General features: G+C 41.3%; 1 protein-coding gene across 3 annotated transcripts in view; it reads right to left on the bottom strand.

Moving 5' to 3' along the window:
* The window catches only part of SPECC1 (sperm antigen with calponin homology and coiled-coil domains 1), a 286,055-nt gene that overhangs the window by 246,014 nt on the left and 12,508 nt on the right, over positions 1-27,533 (bottom strand). The window contains exon 1 of one of the 3 annotated variants that reach the window (XM_075196915.1): positions 7,180-7,195. The exons of 1 other annotated variant lie outside the window; for it this stretch is intronic. The gene's annotated coding sequence lies outside the window, so the exon portion shown is untranslated. Of the gene's footprint in view, positions 1-7,092; positions 7,132-7,179; positions 7,196-27,533 lie in introns of those variants that run through there. One more of the 3 variants, XM_075196914.1, reaches the window with a different exon arrangement.

Raw genomic sequence — 27,533 nt, 5'->3', positions numbered from 1 at the left:
AAGTATCCTCTTGTAAAGCGCTACGGAATATGTTGGCGCTATATAAATAAATGATGATGATGATGATCACTGTATACTGTACTGCAACTTGTATTTACTATGGCAGCCCTGGCATAACCCCCCTCTTAAACTAACTAAAAACCCTTTCACCGAGTTCCTAATGTTGTAAGTGAAAGGAGAAACTGACCCCTGTGTGGCTATTGTCAGGGCCGCCGAGAGGGGGGGGGAGCGGGTACATTTTACCCGGGCCCGGCCATGCCAGGGGGCCCGGGCCGGGCCCTTGCTGCTATTTTTTGTCATTTTTTTTTTTTATTTTATTTTTTTGTATTTTGCGTATTTTTATTTTTTTAAAAAAAAAATTCCCGCGGGGTAGGGGGAGGGGGGGGGGGGGGGCGTTGGTGGGGGGAGCTATAAGAAATAAAAAAATAAAAAAAAAATCAATACTCACGTGACCGCGGCGCCGCGTCCCTCCTCTCCTGTCTTCTCCATTCACACTGACTGTCGGGCGTGACGTCATCAAGTCACGCCCGGCAGTCAGTCAGTGAGGAGCGCCGCAGCCTGACAAGACCAAAGAAGAAGAAAGAAGAGAAGACAGAAGAGAAGAGAAGAAAAGAAAGAAGCTGACAAAAGGTAAGGAAAGAAACTGAGAGGCACAGAGGAGGAAAAGAGAGGGACAGAGGAGGAAAAGAGAGGCACAGAGGAGGAAAAGAGAGGCACAGAGGAGGAAAAGAGAGGCACAGAGGAGGAAAAGAGAGGCACAGGGGAGGAAAAGAGAGGCACAGAGGAGGAAAAGAGAGGCACAGAGGAGGAAAAGAGGGGCACAGAGGAGGAAAAGAGAGGCACAGAGGAGGAAAAGAGGGGCACAGAGGAGGAAAAGAGGGGCACAGAGGAGGAAAAGAGGGGCACAGAGGAGGAAAAGAGAGGCACAGAGGAGGAAAAGGGGGCACAGAGGAGGAAAAGAGAGGCACAGAGGAGGAAAAGAGAGGCACAGAGGAGGAAAAGAGAGGCACAGAGGAGGAAAACAGGGGCAGAGAGGCACAGAGGAGGAAAACAGCGGCAGAGAGGCACAGAGTTATAAAAAAAAGGGGCAAAGAGGCACAGAGTGAATAAAAAGGGGGGAAAGCAGCATGGAGGGCGCAGTGTAGTTGTGATGGGGCTTGTTGCAATGTAGTGTGTGTGCGGTAGGTGGTGGCTAATTAATGGGCGCTATTTTGTTTGTAGGGTGATGGTGAGGCAATTTAATAGTGGGGATTATTAATTTAAGATGGGGTGATTTGGGGCCTATTGAATGTGGAGGTGAGTTTGGGGAGGATGAGGTCTATTTATTAAATGTGACTATGAATTATTTAATGGCAGTGATGGTTGCGGGAAATAGGTATTGCTAGGCTGTTTGCATGACGGGAAATAGGTTTATTTATTACATGTGAATTCTATTATTTTAATGTTGGGGCTGGAGGAAGGCCTAATTATTAATCGTGGGTGCTATTGATTTAACGCTGCGTCTGACTGAAATTTTCTAAATGTAGCCATTTTTTTCCCAAATAGGTCCTTCTACATTCCAAGATCCAGGCAAGCCACAACTAAAGAAACCAGCAGCCTCGGGTGGAGAAAGTGAGAAGAACAGGTAGGACAGAGCAGCATAGTGTGTGAAATGTTGTGATTCTAGTAGGGACAATGCCAATGTTTGGTGAGCCCAGTGGGCGCAGGCCAAGACTGAACTGTTTGTGTACACACTGCATTCTTTGTATACTACACTGTGGTGCTGGATGTCTTAAAAGTCAGGAGTGCTTGGACATATGTGACGCTGTGGTGAATTCAGGACCTAGTGATTTTGATGTGCTAGCTATGCGCCCAACGGTGCATTGCCACGGCCCCAAATGTATGACCACATTCCCGAAAATTTTTGCACCGTCGTTAGGCTAGCCACGCCCCAATGGCGCATTGACACGCCCCTGAATGTATGACCAAACCCGCGTCGTGATTTTTGCGCCGCCGTTAGGCGGCGCAAAAAATTTTTAGGGCTTACTCAACTATGGGGGGGCCCCATGAGTTTGTTGTACCCGGGCCCTGAATTCCTCTTGGCAGCCCTGGCTATTGTGCATGTGCGTAATGATGGGACCTGGCGATGGATCCACGGTGTCTTCTATGGAGAACTAAGGACTCCACTGCAAACATAAGCGACTGCTATCTCGAGATGGCTTTAGTCTTTTAAGACTGTGGTCTATAGGAAGTGCTGCGCCCAGCATAAATCTCTGACTTCACCTCCTTTTACCCTTTGATACATTTAAAGAGCTGCTATAACCATTCTCTGGAAAAAAACAGTATTTTTCTCCGGATTATTGGCTCATTGCAGCTTAATAAATAGACCTCTAAGCATTTGGGACCACACCAATAAAACATTCCTCTTAGCTCCATCTCTGTCTCCCCACCTATCTGGGGTTACCCCACTTTCCCACCAGGCAAATATCAGTCCTTTAGGTTATCTGCTAGTGTGCAAAGTGTAAATGACCTCAGCCAGTATCATCCCTTCCCCTGATTTGCAGAGATTCACACCAAATACTAGATTTCCAGAAATAAGTTTTAGCAGCACCTTCAGTTCCAGAGATTCCACTAATCATTAGTATTCATAATAATGACCGCTAGACCCAGCACTATTTCGAGGCTTTACGCGTCATCTCAGGCTTATCACCAGCATTTATACCAATTTGACCCCGATAAAACCCAATTCAAGTTTCCACATAAAATAAAGTGGGAAACTGTAGTAGCTGCAACATTTGAAGGAGATGAGTGGTTGTATATCTGGAACAACCTCGCCTCTAGTTTGTGTTAAAATAAAAACCCTTATAAATGTGTCTATCATCTGCATGATGTTCCAACTAGGATTCATTAAATGTTCCCCTCCACTTCCAATACATGCTGGAGATCTTGTTCACTGGTTGTCTCTTTTATTACATAACTGGTTGGAGCATCTGATACTGAAACGCTTCTGGGTCGCCCAATCTTAACTTACATCATCTCACAAGTTGATGTTCTCTCTAATTTCTTTCCACTTCCCTTCTTTATAACCCCAGCCATATACATCAAAAAATTAACTCTAGAGAAATAGAATTTTGGCTGCCACTTGTCAATTAGCAGCTGATTGGAAATCTTCAGTCTCCAACATCTTTGTCCTAAAAAGAGTCTGTTATTCTTATCGTATGGAGCATATCATCATCATCATTTATTTATATAGCGCCAACATATTCCGTAGCGCTTTACAAGTATAAAAAAAAATTCATCAAGGACTTTCTACAACATCTGAGAACATCGGGCCACTCATTTCAACTCTCACTTAACCTTTTAATAAGTTAATCTTAAATGCATGTTCCAATGCCGATTCTCTTTCTCAAAACATAAATCAATCTGATCTTTCTATTAGCAATCCATATTTAGTAACTTAGATAACTAGTTAACGACAGCTAGGTTCCCTTATCTACCTCAAAAAAGAAAAAAAAGGGTTTAATTTGGCATTTGTAACACATCTGAATATTAACATTCTGCAAACTATTTGTTCATAAGGCTGTTAGTTGTCATTTGTTCTTGTTATGTTAGCTGCTATTATTTATTCTCTGTTTCATGTTGTTTGGACTGTTACACTGTTTTATGTTTAGTCTTGAACTTTTTCAATAAAGACTATGTAAAAATGTACATATATTTTGAAGACTTGTAATATTTTTAACCTTGCACTAAGTGACCTAAAATTAAAAGAGCCAATCTTTGGCGTATGATGAAGCTCGCCATCTAGTGGTTGTAGTACATTATGCTTCAAAATAGATTTGAAATGTATCACTTCTTAAAAAGGAGAAACAACACTTATCTAAACCTTCAAAGGATAGATGTGAAATAAAATTATAGGGCTTGTTCAGACCAGTATATTTAATTTATTGATGAGCAAACAACTCTGAAAATCGTGCATGCGGTAGTGTTTGTGCAAGCCCGCTCCGGTAGTGTTCGTGCATGTGTGCTTCGGTAGTGTTCGTGCAAGCCCGCTCCGGTAGTGTTCGTGCAAGTGTGCTTCGGTAGTGTTCATTAAAGCATGCTTCGATAGTGTTCATGAAAGCGCACTTTGGTAGTGTTCGTGCAAGTGTGCTTCGGTAGTGTTCATTAAAGCCTGCTTCGGTAGTGTTCGTGCAAGCGCACTTTGGTAGTGTTTGTGCACGCGCGCTTCGGTAGTGTTCATGAAAGCCCGCTTCGGTAGTGTTCGTGCAAGCGCGATTTGGTAGTGTTTGTGCATACGCGCTCCGGTAGTGTTCATGAAAGCTCGCTTCGGTAGTGTTCGTGCAAGCGCGCTTTGGTAGTGTTTGTGCATGCGCGCTTCGGTAGTGTTCATGAAAGCCCGCTTCGGTAGTGTTCGTGCAAGTGCACTTTGGTAGTGTTCGTGCACGCGCGCTTCGGTAGTGTTCATGAAACCCCACTTCGGTAGTGTTCGTGCAAGCACGCTTTGGTAGTGTTTGTGCATGCGCGTATCGGTAGTGTTCGTGCAAGCCTGCTTTGGAAGTGTTCGTGCAAGCCCGCTTCGGTAGTGTTTGTGCATGCGCGCTTTGGTAGTGTTTGTGCATGCGCGCTTTGGAAGTGTTCGTGCAAGCCCGCTTCGATAGTGTTCGTGCAAACGTGCTTCGGTAGTGTTCGCGTATGCACTTCATCTTCAGGCATTTTGCTGTGGACCGTGGTTTCTACTGACACTCGTCTGCACATCTGTGTCAGATTACAAAATACAATATAAGGACCATATGACCCATTTAATGAAGGAGACATTTGTGTGGTTAGTCACTTCTTATTGACTTCCTGACTAAATGAACCTGGGCGCAGTTAATTAATTAACGCATAATACTCAGCTAATTAACTGACCCCAGGTGATTTCACTCAAAAATGTGTCATAATGAAATTCTACAATGTTATTAGTAGAAACATAAAATATTGACAGTAGATTAAAAACCAATTTGTCTCTCTAGTGCGCCCAATTTACTAGTGTCGTGTCATGATTGTTCTTTCCCCACTGCATCTGTTGGGAGTTAGTTACTAGTTTTATATAACATTATGGGGGTATTTCCCAAAAGAGAAAGAAATCATCAGTGCTCAGTTTGTTGAATGATTGCAAATATACGTTCACCAGCTGGCAGAATAATATTGGAAATATATTAAAAGTTCTTAGTATAAATTCAGATTCCTGACAGGTTTATCCAAGGTCCAAGCGTGGCTTCTTCAGAGGAGAAATCAAGTGCTGGAGGCCAGTGACTGCAAGAATTCAATGATATCTGAGCGTTGTTGATTTGTCTCCAATGCACCAATGTTGGTGCATGTTTTACAGCTGAATACTTTGTGCATAATCATGAGACTAGGCTTACACAATATTGACGTGTGTGGCACAATAAACTCAACCTGCACTGACTGCACCTATTTAATAACTCTAGCATATCTACCTTATGGCATATCAGTTATGGTGATTGATAAATCAGCTTTGATTCTAACAAGGAAAGTTTAAAACTGGCTGTGATATCGGAGGTAACTGATTTGCTGCAACAAAGGGGCACATTTATCAATGTTCGGCAAAAGTGAGAAATAGTTATCAATCCTTATTGCATGGATAAGGATTGAACTATTTCTCAAATTTATGAACAACAGATCACAGAAACAGCAGTTCCGAAAAACTGCTGTTTCTATGATAAAAAAAATCATACTTACCCCCCTCTTCGGAAGCGCTGTCTCCGGGTCGTCTCCTCGTTCTCTTCATTCTTTAATTGCGCATGTGCAGTTCCAAGACTTGCACATGCGCACAAAGATCCCCTCTCTGTCTCTGCAACTATCGTTGCAGAGAGAGCGGTGAGTAACAGGGAGGGATCATGTGATCCCTCCACACATGCGCTGTCCAGCTCTGCTCGTCGGAGCAGAGCTGACAGCATTGGATATTTTCAATTCTGATAATGTACGCCAGCATTAACATGACAAGTTCCCGAAAAAATAATAATTTCGGGACTTGTTAGATTGCGGCCAGAGCAGTCATCATACTGTTGTATGGTGACTGCTCGCAAAAACCATCAAGAGTGTAAAGCAGCAGATATCCATGATATCTGCTGCAATGCACCTTTAATAAATTAGCGAAGGGCACATCAGGACCTGATTTCCACGGTAAGTGCACGATAGTGCACTACCGTGATTTCTTAAATATACCCCAAAGTGTTTCATCTAAATGTTACGAGATACATTCGCTGTCGTTTAAAAGACTCACCAATTTTAAGAACATGCCCCACTGAACCTCTGGGCATATATCTAAGTCATGGTTTATTAGAACCATAGTTTGAAAGCGCTCAGAAATATATGGAGATATTTTTAGATCTTTAAGTTTGCTGATTGGGTGAAGTGAGACATCTGTCCCTAATTAGTCTTCGCGTCTCCACAGTAAAATCTTGGACCCGAAAATTAACCGCTGAACACATTTTAGAACTCTTAAAATACAAGTATTTTTTAGGATAGAATACATTGACTAGTTGGCTAGTTAGCTATTACATTTTCTCATTAGCCTTTGTATATTGTTTTATTTTAAAAAACAAATATTGGACATTGGCTGTGAATATGTTTCATGAACAGATGTTTTACATTTAGGGGTATATTTACTAAACTGCAAGTTTGAAAAAGTGGAGATGTTGCCTATAGCAACCAATCAGATTCTAGTTATCATTTATTTAGTGGAGTCTACAAAATGACAGCTAGAATCTGATTGGTTGCTATAGGCAACATCTCCACTTTTCAAACCTGCAGTTTTCTACCCTCTGTCACATGATCTGTACTCCGATCTCCTGGAATACAGATTTAATAAGTTGGCAGGTATGGTTTATTCCTCCACTTTTTAAGTAGTTCTAATGTAGCCTAACTAAGAGGTGATATTCCCACACTTATGACCTGGAGCTGTAATTAACAGCATCCTGTGTGAGGATAGCCTTATTCATGATAATCCCTGCCCCCACCAGCAAATGTAATACATATCCCAAATCTCCTACTTCAACCTATAGATATTACTGATATTCCTTCCAGGAACACAGTGTGTTATTGTTTCACCTGTGATTCTTTGAGGTGGTCATAGAAGTGTGCACTGATGAACGGGGTGAAGGACTACTCGTGTACAAGGATTCTTACAGGACACACCTTGTTGCACTGCAGTGCTTGTAAATCTTGCTCCAGCCAAACTGTAACAGCCTGTCTGATGAGAACAGCAACACATCAATAAGTCTGTTCACCTCATGTAGCTCCACTGAAAGCGCCTGAGAGTTGAAGTCAGTTTTAAGGAATTCTCCCATGCATAATGGAATAAAGGTTTGATAAAAACAATTAATTAAAAAACAACAAAAAACAATGCAGCCCATTAGGGCTCACTCACACATTTAAGTTGTTTGCTCAAATTTCATTTTTTCCTATGCATAAACCTGACGTAGAAGGTGGTAAAAAACATTTGATGAAAGTCAATCTACACTATAGATTTGTCCTAGCATAGAAACTATAAGCACCAGAAACTGGAGAAGAAATGCATCTGTGTTAGAGGAGTTTTTACTGCATTTTCCATGCATGATAAATCATGCAGAAATATTAACCAGCTGTTTACTTCAATCAAAAAACAATTCATTTTTAATGCAGACTTGTTTATATGCATAATGCATTACATGCAGATTTCTTGCTCGTTAATGCACATTTTATACAAATTTCTATGGCTTTTAAGAAATCTGCAGTGTTTCTGCACGGAAAGTGTAGGGTTGAAGAAGTGTGAGCATTCGGATGAGCACCATTGCCTCGTGTTTGTTTTAGAGGTGGTCAGTTTTCCATTAGGTTTTCCTGTGTGGAAAGAATGAGCACATACAGTGAACCTTCCTTAAGAGTATGTTTATAATTATTTAAGTCCCAAAACATACAGTTTATAGCAACATGTGGGTTGAGTATTCAGGGGGCATTTAACATTTGTTTTTTTTAAATGTTTTCAATATATCTTTCCATGGAAATATGTATTAGGATTTAGTATTTTAGAATTGAACCACTAAAAAAGGATAAAAAACCCCAGCTAATATTGGTTTAATACATTTTATGCACTACTATAATATAGAAGAGAGCACATGCTCAAAATCGAACACAACACAGCACTTGATAATCTTATGTACCTCTCCTGATATGTTCCTGGGACATTCTACGGTTGTTCCATAGAGCATGCTCCTCCTGCTCAGATAAGAAGTTTGATTATACATATTTCCTCTCTGAGCATTGTCAGCATCTTTAAAATTGGCGCTCTAAAATACGAGCCAACATGCAAGGCATTCTGGGACAGCAATTTGAGTGATGTGTCAATGGTCATGTTTTCTCCTTGGAGCAGTCAGAGAGAGTTCAGAGGATCAAATCCAGCAGTAAATCTGTGTAAGGAGTGGTCTCTGAGCAAGAAAATGGTATTGTGTACCTGTCCATACTACCGTTCTTGCAGCACTGCCTACATTGAGGATGCTGGGGAGGGGTTATCACAGGGTTACTAAAGGAACCTTTCCAAATAAGTTATTTTGGGTAAGTGTGGGAATTTACCATGGCACCTGGAGCAAGCATCTACAAAGTTAACCAACTCCAGTGACACAAGGTATTGAGACCAGCACATGGCTCATGTCTAGTACATTAAGAGTACTAGAACAACTCCCAACCAACTCCATCTCTAGACAGCATGCCTAAGGAATTGATGATTCCCCGCTGACGCAGTTAAACTAACTGTGCCGAGAACTTCTAGAACCCGGAAGAACATGGGAGAACCTTCCCCATGGGCCCATCCAGGATCAGTATAGGAGGAATTGCCAAATTGTGGCTGTACAACTGTGAGTGCAGGGTGCACCAAATAGTCAAAGGGCCGGTGTGGAGGCTCCATGAATAATGAGCCGGTGTGCACTACACACCTTTAACCCACGGTGGATACAACACTGCCTGAGAATTCTATAATGACATTTCAATGTTTTATATAAACTTCCATTTTTCCACCTGTTTTCTTACTCTGCTTTCAAAAATGTCCCCATTTTATTTTCAAATTTCCTGTACTACAACGTTTCCTATGACTGCATGTAACTATTCACTGCATCATAGCCTCAGTGGATTAATGCGACATGTTTGTTTAAATTGTAAGCTCTTAGGGGCAGATACCTTAATACCCCATGGCTCGGTATTTATTTATTGTTTGCACAGCCTCTCATCACAGTTGTTTAAATTCAGTAGCGCGACCTATTACGGCTGTAGATCCCATTAATTTATTACTATAATCTGTGGAGTTGAACAGTGAGTTATCAGAGTATTATATTAAATGAACGGTGAAATCCATAAAGAGAGTTCATTCCAGACCTTCAAGAACTCAAAGCAATTTTTGAAAATTCTAAATAAAACACTGATAAGACAAAATAATTGTTGGGCACATAAAGGAGGTGGAAGCGAATGAAGTATAAGGGTTATTAGCAAAATGATATCAGAATGGCTTTATAGCCCACAGAACCGCAGACAACTGTTTGAGTCTAATTTTAACTAGTTGATTTTGTTTTACAATCATACTCCGGCCGTACTGAAGACTCTGATAGGTAGAGAGAGCAAAACATAGTGGCTGGGACTTGGTGTAGGTCACAGCTAATATGGGGAGAAGGGTCTTCTCTACAGACTAAGCACCATTGGCCTAGTATACAGTCATGTGAAAAAGTACACCCTGAAATCTGTGTTTTTATATATCAGGACATATTTATCATCTTGTCCTTACCAAGTCATAAAATGTGTGATCTCGTGTGACAAATAACCCATAAAAATTTTTACTTTGTTTTTACTTATTCCATTCAAAATAAGTCAACATGAAGAAGCCATGTGTGAAAAAGTACTTAGTGCTTCCAATATCAATAAAGAAGGTAATTTGACCTAGGTGGTGCTAATCAAGTCCACTTCATGATCTGATCATCAGGAAGTGCTGTAACCTCTTCATAATAGCAGAACCTTTGGTTGAGTCTGAAATATTCAGATTTGTGTTAACTCCATGACACAGAGAAAGGACATCTGCAAAGATCTCAGAGAAGAAACTGTTGTCAGTAAATGGCTATAATCAGTGGTGGAAGCGGGCTGGTATACGGTGGTACGCCATACTGCCCCTTCTCCTACTGCCTTTATTGTAACGCTAATTCCATTCACTTACAATTTTATACTTTCTAAATTTCCACTTCGTCCACTGGTTATAATGCTCTTTCCACGCAATCTGAAGTCCATTATTCTACAGTGAGGAATATTACTTAAAAAAGGAAAACATAGGTTTTATGGTGGGAGGCATCCATGATGGCCACAGTTTAGCATCGCTCCATGTCCAGATCTTCAGTCAATTGCCATCCACGTACTTCTGACGGCTTTTCTCTCCATCAAAATATAACCTCCACTGTGATACGAACTGTGGAATGCAAACGGCTGACAATCGTGAACACGGACGACTCTACACTACAGTCCGGTCCTACTGTTGGGACTTAAAGAGACAGTTTTCCCACCAAACTGATTATGGGGATTAAAGGCTGGAGGAGCGATCTGCAACGGCCCTGGTGACTCTTGGCACCCTCTCTAAGTGACAGCCTGGTGATATAACTACATTGTTCCATCTATATCACTACAGGCAGCAAACAACACAGCCCCCGCATGAGTGCTATCACATCTGAAACTGACACCTGCACTATCCATAACAAGGCTGACTTGACAATCGTCCTTGATCCCAGTGTCTGTACCAACACTAATCCACTTACATGCCTGGGACTGGGGGGGGGGTCAACCGGACGGCTGTGTAACCGGGCCCTGGAGAATACCGCTCTGAGACACCATCTCACATGCTTGTTGGGCAAGTGACCCTTGATCCCCATGCGCGGATTACCCTCGACCATCTGGCCACATTCCCGGTCAGGACTATTGAGTAAGGTTCTGTCAAGTCTTTGGGTGACTGACCCTTGTCCACCTTAGTGTTTACACCCCCACGTTCCATCAATGTGGCTGTGGCTCTGGGAACTGCCCTATAAGTCCTATAACTAGGGTGGTTTACAGGGTAGACTTTGTCTTGAACTAACAGCTCTCTTTGGAGTGATTCTATTACGTGCCTGAGAGCCAATCATGTCTGTGAATACCGAACTACAGCCAGACAGTACTGCATCCTGACTAGGGAGATTGTGTATTCTTATCTCACTTTGGAAGTGTACATCCACATTGGAGTAAGCCTATAAACAGTGGATGGCTGCTGGGAACCGTTCCTTGCCTGGAGCTCACTAACTGCTGGATTCTACTACTACCCCTCCTGATGTACTTTCTGTACTATTTAGGACTTACAATGTCCTATACTCTCATTATACAGTGTCACGTAATACTACAGAGCCTGCTCCAGATTCCCCCCTTTACAGGTCACAGCACTGCTCTTCAACGGAGGACAAATCTCTTAGCAACTCAGCAAATGGATCCCAATTGTAACCTGCTGCCATCTGGTGGTAACTACTGAGACTGCATTATTATTTATATAATTGCTGTAGTTTCTCATATCATACAAATTCAGACGTCTAGATTTGCCCCTGATTCTACAGCATGCCTCGGGCTTTATATACTTTTTTGAGCATCTGACCTGTGTATGCATTGCATTATCTCGACCTTGATTGTACTACTTTCATCTCAGAAAACAGTTCTTGACACATGACAGCAATGTTCGCCTGTTGGTGTTCAAGATTTCTCCCTTTGTGACTTTGTCTTGGTACCTTGTGGAGCCTTGTTTGCCATATGGTTGCTCTTACTATCTTGAAATATTTTTATCACAACTGATAATACCTAAGTAAACGTTTATTTCTACGTTTACTCAGACTTTTATTGCTCACTTACATTCAATACGGTTTCTGAAAGGAAGAATTATTGGTAACATCATAGCACTCTCAGTTCCTATTTCTGTGGGCTCGTATTACTCTTTTACAACACCACAGCAGTATGCATTGCTCATTCTGCTTGTAGCTTAAATGTAATATTTGCACTTGTACTGTTTTATTGTGCTACACTTAAGCATCTATTATAATTGTCTTTAGAAAGGTTAACTTTGTCTCTAGATACCTAACCTTTCCTCCCACTAGTGGGGCCCATTCAAGGTTTCTCCAATACCAGTCTCCAGTTTTGTGTAAATTTTTTAGATCGCTTTGACCTACAAATATAAGTGTTAGTGATATACACAATAGACTTTTGATAAATATGTAGCTCCCTTTCTCTCCAGTGAGAAGTCATTTTCAGATCTCTTTAGAAATTTGTCTTATATGTGACATTTTCTATGATTCCAAGATCTGACAAGACCAGAGGTCAATGGACAATTCACAAACAAACACCACTTTACCCTACTTTTAATGAGGCACATGCTATCATCCTTCCAAAGCCTAATAAAGACCCCCAGCTGGTGTCCTCATACAGGCCTTTACATTCATTACACTTCTGAATGTTTATTTTAAAATCTCAGCAAAAACCATGGCCACTAGATTACATTCAATACCCCTTACGCTGTTGCTGGGACACCAGCTGGGGTTTGTGGGGGGGTCGCCACTCAGCCAAGGGTAGTAGAGCCGCTGTAGCGGCCCCTGTATCTGTTCACAACCCAAACTCGCAATGTTACTGCCTTGACGCTAAGAAGACATTTAATGCAATCCTACAGTCATACTTATACAATGCCTTCGGGTACATCTTCATCAGTCTAATCTGTTATTTATATAATGGACCATCTACCACATTTCTTCTCATTGGGTTACGTGGGGAAAGGGTTGAAATGCATCGGGGTGCATGTCAGAGCTGTCCGCTCTCTCCCCTGTTGTTCAATTTATCCATGAACCCCTTGTTGTTACGCATCTTGCAACAGATGCAAGAATTTCGAGGTATTCAGGTTGGACATCATGAAATCGAAGTTATGGTCTTCTATGATGATATTTTGCTTTACTAACCAACTTCTTATTTACCCTTAATACTGAACAAACTCAAAGAATTTAGATCAATATCAGGACTCTCCATTAACTTAAATAAATCAATAGCCTGGGCATCACTTGTCCGTCATGGGGCATACATACCTTATTTCATTGGGCAAAAAAATGCATTACCTACCTAGGTGTCCAAATTAGTAAAAATCCCTCCATTGAATATTTCCAACACTATCTCCTCCATAACCAGGAAGATAGAGGGGTGGCATTGTATCCAGCTTGCCTGTTTAGGGAGGGCCAACTTGATCAAAATTATATCTTTCCTGAAACTTATGTATCTTTTAGAATACCTACCACTTCTCCTCACCCAAAAAGATACCAAACTTTTAAATTCACTTTTCAGAAACGTTATCTGAAATAAAAGACCCAGGATTAGTTTAATCAAGCTCCAACAAACATAAGCCAATGGTGGGATCAATTTTACAAACATTACTCATTCAGCCCTACTCCAACATCTCGGGATTTGCTCCACAAGACAGAAATAAACACTGAGCAGGAATCTGGTGTCCTTTCTTCACCTACATAACCAGGAAAGAGCCCAAGAAGTTAAAGACAACCCCCTCTTATGGAACACTTGCAAGGCCTGGCATATTCCAAAACACAAAGCCCATTTAAACTTTTATAAATCTGTATTTCTATCATTATTCTTCAATCCTGAATTTCAGGGAAGCTTATCCTCCTTTGAGGCTTAGAGGGAAAAAGTATTACTAAAATCAGTGGCGCACGCAGGGAGACCCAGAAACCCCTCCCCTCCGCTAACAAAGCGCCCCACATATCGGCACTGTACTATAAAGCAGCCGCGACACTGTCAAAGAAGCGTTCGCGGCGGTGCTGTATTGTATTGACAGCGGCGGCGGCGGTGCTGTATTGTATTGACAGCGCTGCAGATGCTGTATAGTACAGTGCAGCAGAAACTAAGCATGCGCAGCAGCTCTCGTTTTTGGGTTTTTTTTCCCGATGGGGGGGGTAACCCCCCCCTGACAATCCTGCGTGCGCACCTGAAAATAGGCTGGTTACTAGACATCTCAAACAGACGTCCTCTTACACATGCACAAGAAACAGAGACGTTTCAATTCATTAGTCCCTTCTCTTTTGCTTATTTTTAGGCACAACATTACATTAGCAGCATAGTAAGAGGTTTCTCGAATCTAGATTGGCAGAATCCCTTAGATTCTGTCTTATCCCAAAGACCCCCTCAACACAAAGCCATCACTTCCCACTACAATTTTATCAGAGAACAATTTGATAACTCAACCACTACAATGGGTCGTTCACAATGATTACAGTAATTCCCAGAAATAACACTGAAAACTCTTCTCAAATTCTAGTTGGCTGATCCCGGAGAGTATGTACACTGAATTATTTCTAAATGCGTACCATAGCTCTTATGTATCCCCCATCATAGTTTTCGAATGGGTTCATCCTCCTCTCATAACTTTCCGAGATGTCAAGAGGGAGAAGCGGATGTGCTTCATTGTCTCTGGAAATGCCCCAATTGAAGTCAGAAACTTTGCCCTAGACATACTGGTAAATTACCTCCCGTTCACACCAGAATGGGCCATTCTGGTTATCCTCCCTAAGGTCAACAAGTATCTAGGGGTAGAAGCAGGGCCGGATTAACCCGAGGTCTAACTGGGCTAAAGCCCTGGGGCCTCGGGCATCCAGGGGGCCCTTGACAGTGCTCAGCAGCATTATTGATCGGTGTGGGGGGGCCCCTGGCCCGATCAATGCTGCTGAGCACTGTCACTGTAGTCCTTCCGCAGCGCTGAGTAGTCTCCTTACTGAGGAGATCTTATGAGTCTCACTCTCACGAGACCTCCTGTTGAAGTCGTATAATTGGATGAACGAAAGTATATTGGTTTAATATTGGTTTGCCGTGCATATTGCGAAGCGTACGCCACGTGTTACGTGACGTGGTGCGTTCGCACGGTAAAATAAGCACGCACACACTCGCATTACAACAGTTAGTTATTTATATAATTTCATATTGGTTCTGTTACACTGTAATTCAGGAGCAGATAGTATTCGGTTTGTTATTGGTCTATATGTATATATATATATATATATATATATATATATATATATATATATATGTATATGTATATGTTGATTATATGTACATTGTAGTGTTATTAAAGGTTTAGGTAATAGGAAAGGTGTCATGCCTGATATCATATTGAAGCCCTAATCATCAGCAGCTGTCCGGTGCAGTCGGCGAAGAGATCGCACATTGCATACTTTAGTTATTGATATTAGAGAGTAAACCTTTGTATGATACTGGCTATGAAAAGGAGCAGACCCCCTGGACAGAAGACCCCCACCTTTGGATTCCTTAGATTGAATCAACCTATTACCTGTCTGGCCTGGACCCACCCAACGTCTGGACCTATAGAAACAATCTACGTCATCTCTATTGTTCACAATGAAACACTGACTGTATATATATTAGTTGCATCTCACTGGGGCCTCAGTCAACTCTGACACAATATTCTATACAGAATATTGTCCATCGGGTCCGGTGGGTGCGCAGCGTGCGCAAGCGATTGCATTTGGTATGTACTTATCTTTTGGTATTGGCTGTGCTGTACTGTACTTTATCATGATATAATAATGTATTGAATTATTGACTATTTACATCTGCTAAAATAAATCACTTTGTGCTTTGGACACACATTCAATTGATTGGGCAATGCTTATTTTAAAACGATAAAATTACTTTAATAATTTGGGGGCTCGTGAGTTAGGAATTACGTTACCGGCAGGTATGCAACGCTTACGATATTCGGTTCCTCAACAAAGGGTGGATGGACGGACGCGTCGTATAAAGCAGGAAAGTACGTAATACGTCTAATACCTGTGGTTCACTGTGTGTTGCGAAACCGAATGTCCGTTGTTGCATAGACTGAAGGAACGCTAATTAGAATCTAGGGACAAGAAAGAAAAATGTTTCTTTTTATTGTCGTTTTATGTTTTAAAAGTGTATTGCATTGCTGTGCGTATGTGTAGTTCCTGCAGTGCGTACGCGAACTTCCGGTAGATTTGCCACGTGGTTGAACAATAGTTTTGATAGTTGTTATATGCATACTGTAAGCACTTGGTAAAGTCTCTGAAAAGATCGTGCCATTGTTTGGGAAAGTTATTTTCTGTACAGAAAACAAAGGTTATGTGTGTGTATGTGAATAAATACATAAAGGCAAAAGTATACTGGTAACTAATAGGCAACTATAGGTTTTCGCACGTGCACCCAATACTAATCACGACATTCACTGATAAAGGGTATTGTTTGCTAGAAGGGACAGAGCATTGCGGTGTTATCTGTGGTCCGCATAATGAATCATTGAGCTGTGCAAATCGACCGCATGGCAAGGCCGTGATTGAGTATTGGGAGGGCAGTGTGGTACTATTTAAAAATTCATAGCGCTGTAGTTCAGGTGTGTCTGACGGGGCATGTTAAAAAAGGTGACCTGACAACAAAGGTTCTGTTCTAGGGCTGAGCAGGATATAAAGAAACCTTTGTGTGAGTGGTGTTCTGTTCTAATAAGAGCAGGTGATAAAGAGACACCACAGAGTATGCATGGCATACTCAAAGCGAAAATAACAGGTTTTCGCGGCATTCCCAAATATTAATCGCAAAGCTTACCGATAGTTAGTATCCGTAAGCCGTGCGATCGGACCGCATGGTTGATTTAGTGCAGCCGTGATTGCGACTTGGGAGATGTGGGAGGAAATACGCTGCAACCACTGATATTCTTAATTGATATCTGGTGCTGACAGTGGTAAAGTACTCACACTAGGAAGGGCATTAATATCTTAAGGGGACGTGCCTGTTGAAAACGTCCATGAATAAAAAAAATCTCTAGTAAGTTCTGTTTGAAAGGAGAACAGGTAAAAGTCTTTTTGCGTAGCGTTGAGAAATAGGTTGTTTTCACAATGGATACGAAGCAAACGCTAGAGATAGTTCATGTTGTGCTACCTAATGAATGGCCGGTTGGTTCGGCAAAATATGTTATGTATAATAAATACGGTGCGTATGCTACGGCATACTGCGACAAATGGGTCAAGATGACCCGGGAGTGTGTGAAACCTTTCCCAAACATAGGTACTCTTGACTCAGAGGTGTTAAATAATGTTAGAGATAAAGTGCGGTTGATTAAATCAACAAAAACGAGAATTGAACATGATGACTGTTTAAAATTGTGGCAAATGGAAGGTAACACGTGGCAGAGCAGCGAACGCACAGCGGAAGTGAGTGTAAGGAAAAACACGTGTTCAGCGGAAGTAAGCGTACCGGAAACAAGCATTCCGGAAGTGTGCGTTGCAAAGCATGGCGAACTGAGCGCAAACACGCCCCCGATAAATTTGGTCGGGGCGGGAAGTACAGCCAATACAAAAAATGTAAAAATGGTAACTAGTAACTTGTATGGTGTTTTAAGTAATGTTAAAAGTAATGTTTCAGGACAAAGAAGAGGAACGGTCCCACCAGCAGGGGCAGCTGCCGAAGGTGGTGAGAATAATGAAAAGGTTAACACAGGGGGAGACATTCATTGTACTGCAACAGCAATTCCAGCAACTAGGTCAGAACAGAGTCATTTGGTAGGCTTATATCCCATCCGCAGAACAGCAGTTCCCAATGGGAAAGCGGACAGAGATGGTGTAGTTCCCATGAAACAAGTAGCAGTGTATTCTCCATGGACTAAGACGGAACTATTTACAATTATGTCTGATTTCCCTGATCCTAGAAAAGATTTGGCCAAGTGTCAGAAATTTATTAGACATTTAGGTAATGCACATGAACCTACTAATAAAGATTGGCGAGTGCTGTTTAGAGCTTGTCTTCCTCTCGATACTGATATACAGAAGTTCATTGAGGGTTGTAATTTGGAGAAGGATAAACCCTTAACTGAGGATAACAATCAGCATAATATTAGATGTATAATCAAAGAGTTGGCCGTATATTTTCCAGTGACTGTGGAATGGGGCAAAATATGCAACATCAAACAAAAAGGTAATGAGAATACAACTGATTATTTTTCAAGGGCGCTAGCGGGCATTATTAAGTACACAGGAATATGGGATATAATGGTAAATCCACATTACAGGGAGGTAACTGTTGCAGTACTAATGGACGGCCTCCGGGAGGATCTAAGGACCTGGATACAAACCTCTTTTCCTAATTGGAGAGGTCGCACGGTAACTGATATTAGAGAGCATGCTATAGAACATGATAAAAATATATGTAAAAAGGAAAAAGCACAGAGTGATAGGTTAATGATGTTGAGTATCCAGGCATTAGAAAAACTACATCCACAACCTCAGAATTATAAAAACCACTATAAGGGACGAAAGAAACAGAAATCTTTGAAGTGTTTTAACTGTCTTAAAAAGGGACATTTGAGGAAAGATTGCAAAGAAAATATTAGAGCCAAGGCTAAGAAAATGGGACACGAAGCAAAGAGACTTGGCCCACCTAAGGGGGAATCACATAGACACCCACAGAGACGGCGCACACAAGTCTCGGAGACTTCTCAACAGTTTCCTGTGCACCTCATAGCAGCCAATGCTTTGGGGGAGAACCATAGTCAACCCTGGAGGTTAGGTCAGACCTGTAGTCCTACAAACAGGTGGGGTTTAAACTGTGGTAAGTAGTAGTGTACAAGAAACTGATTTCTAAAAGGTAACCTTGGTTGATTTTGTTTATTCATTTATGTTGTGAAATGTTTGTTGTCCTAAATTGCTAGCCGACGGCAAAGAATAGAAATGTTTGTTTTGTATGCTGTTTTAAGATAACTATCTTGTTTTTCTTTTCACAGATAAAAGGGACACAAAAGAAGTATAGACAAGTGTTTAAAAAGGGTGAGATAGAGAAATAGAAGAATTACTCTTGAAAGACTAATTAACAATAGACAATTGGAACACTCTTTTGTTTTAGGCTGCAGTGACTCATGATAATTTGTTTGGCTGAGAATCATTATCCAACAATGAAGTATGTATATACTTTGCTCCAAAATATCGTTTTATGTATTTCAGAGAAAATATGAGTCACTGAGAGTACATTTTTACATTTCTCTATTATAAGTTAGAAAAGTCCGTTGAAAAGGTATGTAGTCAATGAGATACCGAGTTCTTAACGAACAAATGACGGACGACACTGGATTGCACTGTTAAGAACCCCTAGTCAAGTGTGGGGAGGGGTCATAGTTAGCAAATAGCTAAGGGGAACAGTGGAATGAATACAGCCATTTCCCCATAGAGTCAGAGTCCAATCCAGCTGTCATTTTGTTGTAAAAAAATCTCCCTTTCTACATGTATGTTTGTATTCAAACCTTTGTATTCCCATCATTCATTGCTTTCCTATTTCTCATTCTTTACACAAACGCTAGTCTCTCTCCCTCCCTCTCTCTCTCTCTCCCTCTCTCTCTCTCTCTCGCCCTCTCTCTCTCTCTCTCTCTCCCCCTCTCTCTCTCTCTACTTCTCTCTCTCTCTACTTCTCTCTCTCTCTCTACTTCTCTCTCTCTCTCTCTCTCTCTGCTCTGGTAGAGATAAAATCAGACAGTCTCAACAATGGGGCTAAAACATATTTTATGTTTTTACATAAGACAAATTCAGAGATACACACACTAGATTGACATAAGTTACAGAAACAGTCAGGGGTTTTGTTTTCATGTGTATAGAAACTGCTGATTTTTAAGCAGAAAGGTTCTGTTGTGGAAATACGATTCATGTTTTATAGATTGCATATCTGTTTTGTTTTTTTGTTTTTTTGTTTTGGTTCGTGCCTCCTGTACAAAAATGTGCCTTTTTATGGATGCACAAAGGGTGGAGACAGGAGATTGCTAGAGGATAGGCATACAGATATGCATCTCTGTGTAGAACATTGGAGTAGGATTTTTACCACAAGATACGACATAATGTGAAACCCTAGAAAATGTAGAATTTTCATGTTTTATAATTTTCACTGTTAGACAGGCATGTACTGGATACTGTTATATTTGAAGAAAGTGTTATAGAAAGAGACCCCTTTGCCTTTTCCCACTTAGTCAAGTAGCTGAATATGAGGTACTGAGAATGACATGTGAGTTGGCAGAGGGAAAATCGATTGATATACATTGGTCTTTAGCATTTTTTCTAGTCTAGAGGGCGATGTTGAGGTGACTAAGAAATCGTTTTATAGCAATACCAGCACATGATTAGGACACTACATAGAGGACTTTATACAGTGACACAGTTACCAACTGAAGTAGCTGCTAGTAAGGTCCACACTTACACGCACAACCATACAGGGCTGTCACACCAGGGAGAACATAGCTGTCAAATAGACAACAGGGTTTTATGTGACAGCTAACAAATCTATGTTTTGTTTGTTTTTCGTTGTATTGTTTTAGTTTTAAAAAGGTGAACACACATGCACGCATACACATATTGGTTAATATAGGAAGATTTGTGTTACCCGAGGGATAAACTGTCTGGAAGGTGAAGAGATGTGGTGAGGAGTCTGGTGGACTCTGGAGAGATGGACAAGGTAGACCAATAGAGCCATCCCATATCCCTCCTGCTGATGGGTTTTCCTCCAGGTAAAACAAATACACGTCATCCAATTACCACCATGCAGGATCCTCAAGTATACACAGGTGTACCAATGAAATATGTCTGGGTAGAGGTGTATTGAAATGTGTCTAATGTATTACTGTTTCATACTCAAAGCTTTTGTTATTCAATGTGATAGTCCTAGAGTTATAATAGATGATAGGGATATTCATGTTATTGATAATAGATGTATAATGTATGAGTAGTGGTAACAAATCACATACTTTCAATTAGCCATAAACCAGTGTGAACATAAAGTAGTGGTACTCGGTAGAATGAATTGAATAGAATAAGAGTTGGAACTTGATTGAAGTGCCACTAGTCCTTTCCCGCTACCAAAAGATCACCCCTGGGCAGACTCCTAACCTGTCAGTTTTTGAAATGTTCTTGACCCCTCGTGAGATGAGATTGTAACTGGGAGGCTAGGTTAGACCTTGAGAGAAGGTAAATAGTGAGACAGCAAACGAGAACGTCCAAAACACTGTTTCCTGAAAGGTCACACTAACTGTCAGGATGTTGGATCAAGAGAGTAAGTTGTGGAGCAGTAATTTCTTAAGCTTAGGTTATTTGCCAGATAGGTACCAGGTGTAGGCTACCAGCCTCACGGCTTTAAGGGTAGCAGAGACACACTGGTGCCCATACCACCCACTGCAGAGGGGCCAACACTCAGAGAAGGGTCCAAGGGCACTCATGAGTCTGTACTGGAAGGCCTCGAATGCAGTTAGTAGCACCTGAGCCAAAGGCTAAGACTGTTGTCCAGCATGAAGTTGTAGTTTATCCTCTTTTGTGTTCTCCCATTTCACTCTCTTCTCAGGACGGTTAATTCTTTTGATTATTAGCAGGTGACAGAGACTGGTTCGGGTAATGATAAGGAGGTGTTGGGGAGGAAGAAGTTAGTAGCATAATCAGTCCGGCCAATTACTCTATTCAATTCAGGGGTAAAGGAAAATTTGGAAACCTTGGAGCTTGGAGAAAGTGCGAGGGGCTATTGTCTGAGTAGCATTACGTCCGTAAGTACGGCGACCCCATGGTTAGAAAAGAGACACACCCAGCGATGCCAGTCCAGTAATATTCGGACTTGAGCAGGCATCCTTGAGAATGATTATCATTTTTGGGAGGGTAAGGTTTTAGACCAAACAAAGTGCTGGGCGTGCTCACGCGTGCCTCAGTGATTATATCAAGTAGGATTAGTTCTCTTTCCACTAAATATTCTTGAGGTACCTGAACTATGGGTGGGAGGTCACTAAGGGAAAAAGTAGAACACCTAGGTCCCTTAGTCTGAAGTCTCCCAATGCTTTGCAAGCCGATCACTGTTAAATCTGAGCATTGAGAGACTGGGAAGAACGAACAGACAATAGCCCGCCCACAAGGGTTGATGAAAAGAACTGGTGACATTATTAGATGTGTGTATATTAACGCAAGCTGAAGGAGATTGCATATGACATTATTGATAGACATAGGATGATGCTATTGATGAACATGAAGTGTTTAAATGTATTCTGAGCTTAAAGACATGCGTTGGACAGAAGAACCTGTTAAACTTGAAGAACTGTAGTAGAGAATTCTGTATAGCTGATACACGTTCTACTGTACCATGTACCTTTCCAAATAATGTATTAAGTGTTTTATTGCACCCTCGAAGGGCATACAAAAAGTTATCTCCAAGCTCCAGAAGTGTACGGTTTATAGTAAAAGAACAAGTTGTTTAGAGGATTAAGACTCTCTCTTATGATAACTTGTTTAGATCTACAAACAGTGTGGACATACACCAAAGGGGATTTGTATTACATAACAATGAAACGTGGTACTGAGATCCTGCTTCTAACATCTTTAAGGTGATAGTTTATTGTACTATCAAAGGGTGGACTGTTGAAGTCGTATAATTGGATGAACGAAAGTATATTGGTTTAATATTGGTTTGCTGTGCATATTGCGAAGCGTACGCCACGTGTTACGTGACGTGGTGCGTTCGCACGGTAAAATAAGCACGCACACACTCGCATTACAACAGTTAGTTATTTATATAATTTCATATTGGTTCTGTTACACTGTAATTCAGGAGCAGATAGTATTCGGTTTGTTATTGGTCTATATGTATATATATATATATATATATATATATATATATATATATATATATATATATATATATATATATATATGTATATGTTGATTATATGTACATTGTAGTGTTATTAAAGGTTTAGGTAATAGGAAAGGTGTCATGCCTGATATCATATTGAAGCCCTAATCATCAGCAGCTGTCCGGTGCAGTCGGCGAAGAGATCGCACATTGCATACTTTAGTTATTGATATTAGAGAGTAAACCTTTGTATGATACTGGCTATGAAAAGGAGCAGACCCCCTGGACAGAAGACCCCCACCTTTGGATTCCTTAGATTGAATCAACCTATTACCTGTCTGGCCTGGACCCACCCAACGTCTGGACCTATAGAAACAATCTACGTCATCTCTATTGTTCACAATGAAACACTGACTGTATATATATTAGTTGCATCTCACTGGGGCCTCAGTCAACTCTGACACAATATTCTATACAGAATATTGTCCATCGGGTCCGGTGGGTGCGCAGCGTGCGCAAGCGATTGCATTTGGTATGTACTTATCTTTTGGTATTGGCTGTGCTGTACTGTACTTTATCATGATATAATAATGTATTGAATTATTGACTATTTACATCTGCTAAAATAAATCACTTTGTGCTTTGGACACACATTCAATTGATTGGGCAATGCTTATTTTAAAACGATAAAATTACTTTAATACTCCTCAGTAAGGAACTTACAGCGAGCCGCGGAAGAATTACAGTGACAGAACAGAAGGAGTTAAGCGCTTGGGGTGGGAGTCGGCGGGAGGCTCACGGGGGGAGGTGGCTCACAGGGGGGGGGGCCTCACGGGGGAATGGAGGACCCCTTAGTCCAGGGGCCTCCATTCCTTTAACCCGGCCCTGGGTAGCAGACAACTCCTTTTGTCTTTCAGCGGCAAAAAAAATATTTTGCAGGTGTGGTCACAGCCGGGATTCCTGCATTCAACCTTCTGAAGAATAAACTATTTTAAGTATTTTAAAATGGACTGGTTGGAGGCCACACTCCCAAAGGAATCCAGAGTCAAGAAGTTTTTTGAGATGTGGGAGACTCACTACAAGCAGACATTAAATTGCAGATATATTGCTGCTTTTTATCAACTTCCTGGTATAAACTAAAAGTAATTTACAATGACACATCTAATCACACATATTGGGGGGGATCTCTTCCGTGCAGCCTCACCATCCACTAATGTCTCTTTGATTTTGAACTATTAATCATATTCTCTGTAAATGTATTTTGCTTTTGTTGTGATCAACAATTTAAATAATTTCTCTTCATTTGTTTGAATTACTAATAAGACAACATTTTTATAATACGGATTGCTATGATGTATAACCTATAACTATATCAAGTCCATCTCATATGTAACTATTTTGTTTTTACATTCACCAATGTATTCCTTCCTGCAATTGTTTGTTTTGCATTGCTTTGTTATGGAACAGTGACAATAAAAATATTTTGGGGAAAAAGTAAAAAAAAAAAACAGAAAACCATAGAAGACAATTACCAATCTACCCAGGAGTCTCCCAAAGATCCCACCATATTATGCTCCAAGAAACCACAAAGAATCTAAAAGCATTTGCCTCTGTCATCATGGTAAATGTTAAAGTTCATGACCCTATCAAGCCAGGACAATGTCTTATTTGTTAAATGAGATTATATTTATCACATTTTATGACTTGATGAGGATTTGATGATAGTTAATTATGCCTTGATATGTCAAATTTGAGTGTACTTTCTTTTTCACATGTCTGTATATCCCCAGGTAGCGGGAGGATAGTAGCTGTGCTCAGCGTCGGACTGGCCCACAGGACTACCGGTAAAATTACCGGTAGGCCCGGCTACCTTACGGCCACACCCCCTTTTAGATGTGGGCGAAGCTTACCTGGAGGCCCGTTGTTCACACCAGGGTGCTCGCATTCCTCTCCGGCGTCCCCGCTGCTGCGGATGACTGGCTGTCACTGACAGCCAGTCATCTTTCACCTTTCACATGCGATCGCAGCTGCGATCATGTGACCCGCCCACTCACCCTGTCAGCTGATGTTCCCGCGCCGCTGAAGGGAGAAGATCAGAGAGGCTGCAGCAATCAACTTTTGGGTAAGTATACTTTAACCAGTTGTTTATATTGTTTGTGCTAAAAAATCATTTATGTATTACAGTTTTTTATCTTAATAACACTGGATTACAATGTTATTAGTATTGGTTTTGATAATTATTTAGCTTTGTTGATCATTACACAGACCCAGTATTAGATACACATTACAGTCCAAATAGGTGCGTATGTTTGTATCCTTGTGTGTCCCACTTCCCCCCTGATTCGCGCCCATCCCATAAAACCCTGTAAATTTTCATTTTTTTGAGTACTGTCAGGATACTCTACCCCTTGGGAATAGTGGCAGCATCACCCTCTTCACCTTCTTTTTATTTTTACCAGAAAGTACTAAGGTAGCGCTCATCGTAAAAAGTATATGGGGGCTCCCCTTACATCTGTTCTCAATATATATATATATATATATATATATATATATATATATAAAATGTGTGTGAATTGAGAGGACTATTGCAGGCATAATATGAATCGGGGACACTTGCGTGGCGTAACATTGTGGGCACTACCGTGTGGCATAGCATTGTTTTAGGGGCACTACTATGTGGCATAGGGGGGCTGCCTATATATACTAAACTATAGGGGGGCTGACTATACTAAACTCTAGTGAGGGGGGGCTGCACAGAGAACACTATAGGGAGGGGGTGATGGGACCTTTAATGCTGAGGTGGTTTGTGTCTATAATTGAATGTGGGTGCTGTTGATTTAATGGCAGGGATGGTTGGCATTTCTAAATGTACCCATTATTTTTTCCAAATAGGGCCCTCAACATTCCTGGATCCAGACAAGCCACAACTAAAGAAACCAGCAGCCACAGGTGGTAATAGTGACAACAACAGGTAGGACAGTCTGTCAAATGTTCTGAGTCTAGTGCAGGCTTGGCTAACTTGTGGTACTCCAGGTGTTGTGAAACTACAAGTCCCAGCATATCCTTACAGCAATAAGCTGCTATATATTGGCAAAGCATGCTGGGGCTTGTAGTTTCACTACACTAAGGTGCTAGATGTCTTTCGTGGACTGACCACTCCCCCTCTAGTGTCTGGTTCTGCCTCTATGATGGCTGACCACACCCCCTTTGGTGGGCCCCTAGTGTTGCATTCCCCGGTGGGCCCTTCATGCCCCAGTCCGACACTGGCTGTGCTGTAGTGAGGATGCTTATAGAAGCAGTATCAAAGTGCATTTATTCACAATCCTGAACCCAAGATAGATTGTAACATCTCATGCCTAGGCTGAGAGGCATTAAAAGTATTTGAGGAACATAAATGGAGTCTTAGCATCTTAAAAGTTAATAAAATGTCTGTCACTCTCTTCTTTTACATCAGACTTCATCACATGAATATTACCACTAATTGAAGCTTAAGATTGAAAGTTGACAGGTCTAACGCCTTATAAAAGTAACCCTGTTACACTGAAGAAACTTGGCTTCATCTTAAAATATTCTAAGTTCGTCTGCTCGTGGGATGAAAAGGTTCCTAGGCCCTGTCAATCAAAGTCAACCTTCCCTCACACAGGGCTGTCTTTCTCATTAGGCACGCTGGGAAACTGCCCGGGGGCCCCACAGGTAAGGGGGCCCATAATGATGTGGGCAAATAGAAGAATAATGGGGGGCACAGGCACAGTATCTACAGTATCTAATACAGGGGCGGGGTGGAGACCAGAGGCACATGATGATGGGGGCAAATAGAAGAATAATGGGGGGCACAGGCACAGTATCTGATACAGGGGCGGGGGGAGGGGGAGACCAGAAGGCACATGATGATGGGGGACAAACAGGAGCATAATGAGGGCACAGTGTGTGAAATGGGGGCAGACCAGAAGCATGATGAAGGGAGACAAACAGGAGCATAATGGAGGGCACAGTGTGTGGAACACTTTGATAATAAATTATTCATAGTTTATAATAATTTTGTTTGTGTTGAACACTTGATTAGTAATAAATAATTCATAGTTTATAGTTATTTTGTTTATAATAAAAAATATTTTTATGTGGATTAATCTCTGTAGTACAGCATGTTTTTTTAATGCTTAAACACTGACTTTTTTGCAGGTAACAATAAATATAAACTAAATTTTATTGATAATTTACATTTGTATTCTTGTGATTGGTTGTGTAGTTAGGGGCCCCAGTGCACTGCTTTGCCCAGGGGCCCATAATGTTGTTAAGATGGCCCTGCCCTCACACAAGACATAAAGCCAAACAATGATTCCTATATTGTTTTAGTGCAAAGCGAGTTCCTTCCATAGTTTTCCAAAGCCTGTGGACGAATGCAAAGCTGTAGAAGCATCAGGACATGGGACTTCCTATCTAAGCACTTTGCCAGTTTGAGTCCCAAGAGGGGACTTAAAGCTGGTAATATTTGTGCATTTTGTGTGATTGTTGGAAACCCAATCAGGCTTTCCCACAGCCATCAAATCTTTAGACGGTCTCTAAAAACCCATCTCTTTTTTAAAGCTTACCTTATCCCTGACCATACTATTCACACTACTACACACTCACAGCTGTCCCAATCTCCACTCTGAGCCACACTCGCTCCTCTTGTTTCAGCTGTGCCCTCTTCCACTTAGAATGTAAGCTCTCTAATGAACAGGGTTCTCCATACCCTTGTTTTCATGTCTGCATTTATTTTGTCTGCCTTGTATGTCCCTGTTTTATGGATGTCCTGTTTTCCTTACTGTACGACGCTGCGGAGCACTGTGGCACAT

Source organism: Mixophyes fleayi, chromosome 2 (genome assembly GCF_038048845.1).
Source record: "Mixophyes fleayi isolate aMixFle1 chromosome 2, aMixFle1.hap1, whole genome shotgun sequence".
Lineage (NCBI taxonomy): Eukaryota > Metazoa > Chordata > Amphibia > Anura > Limnodynastidae > Mixophyes > Mixophyes fleayi.
Note: the sequence above shows the minus strand (reverse complement) of the source record. Positions and strands in the feature narration are given on the sequence as shown.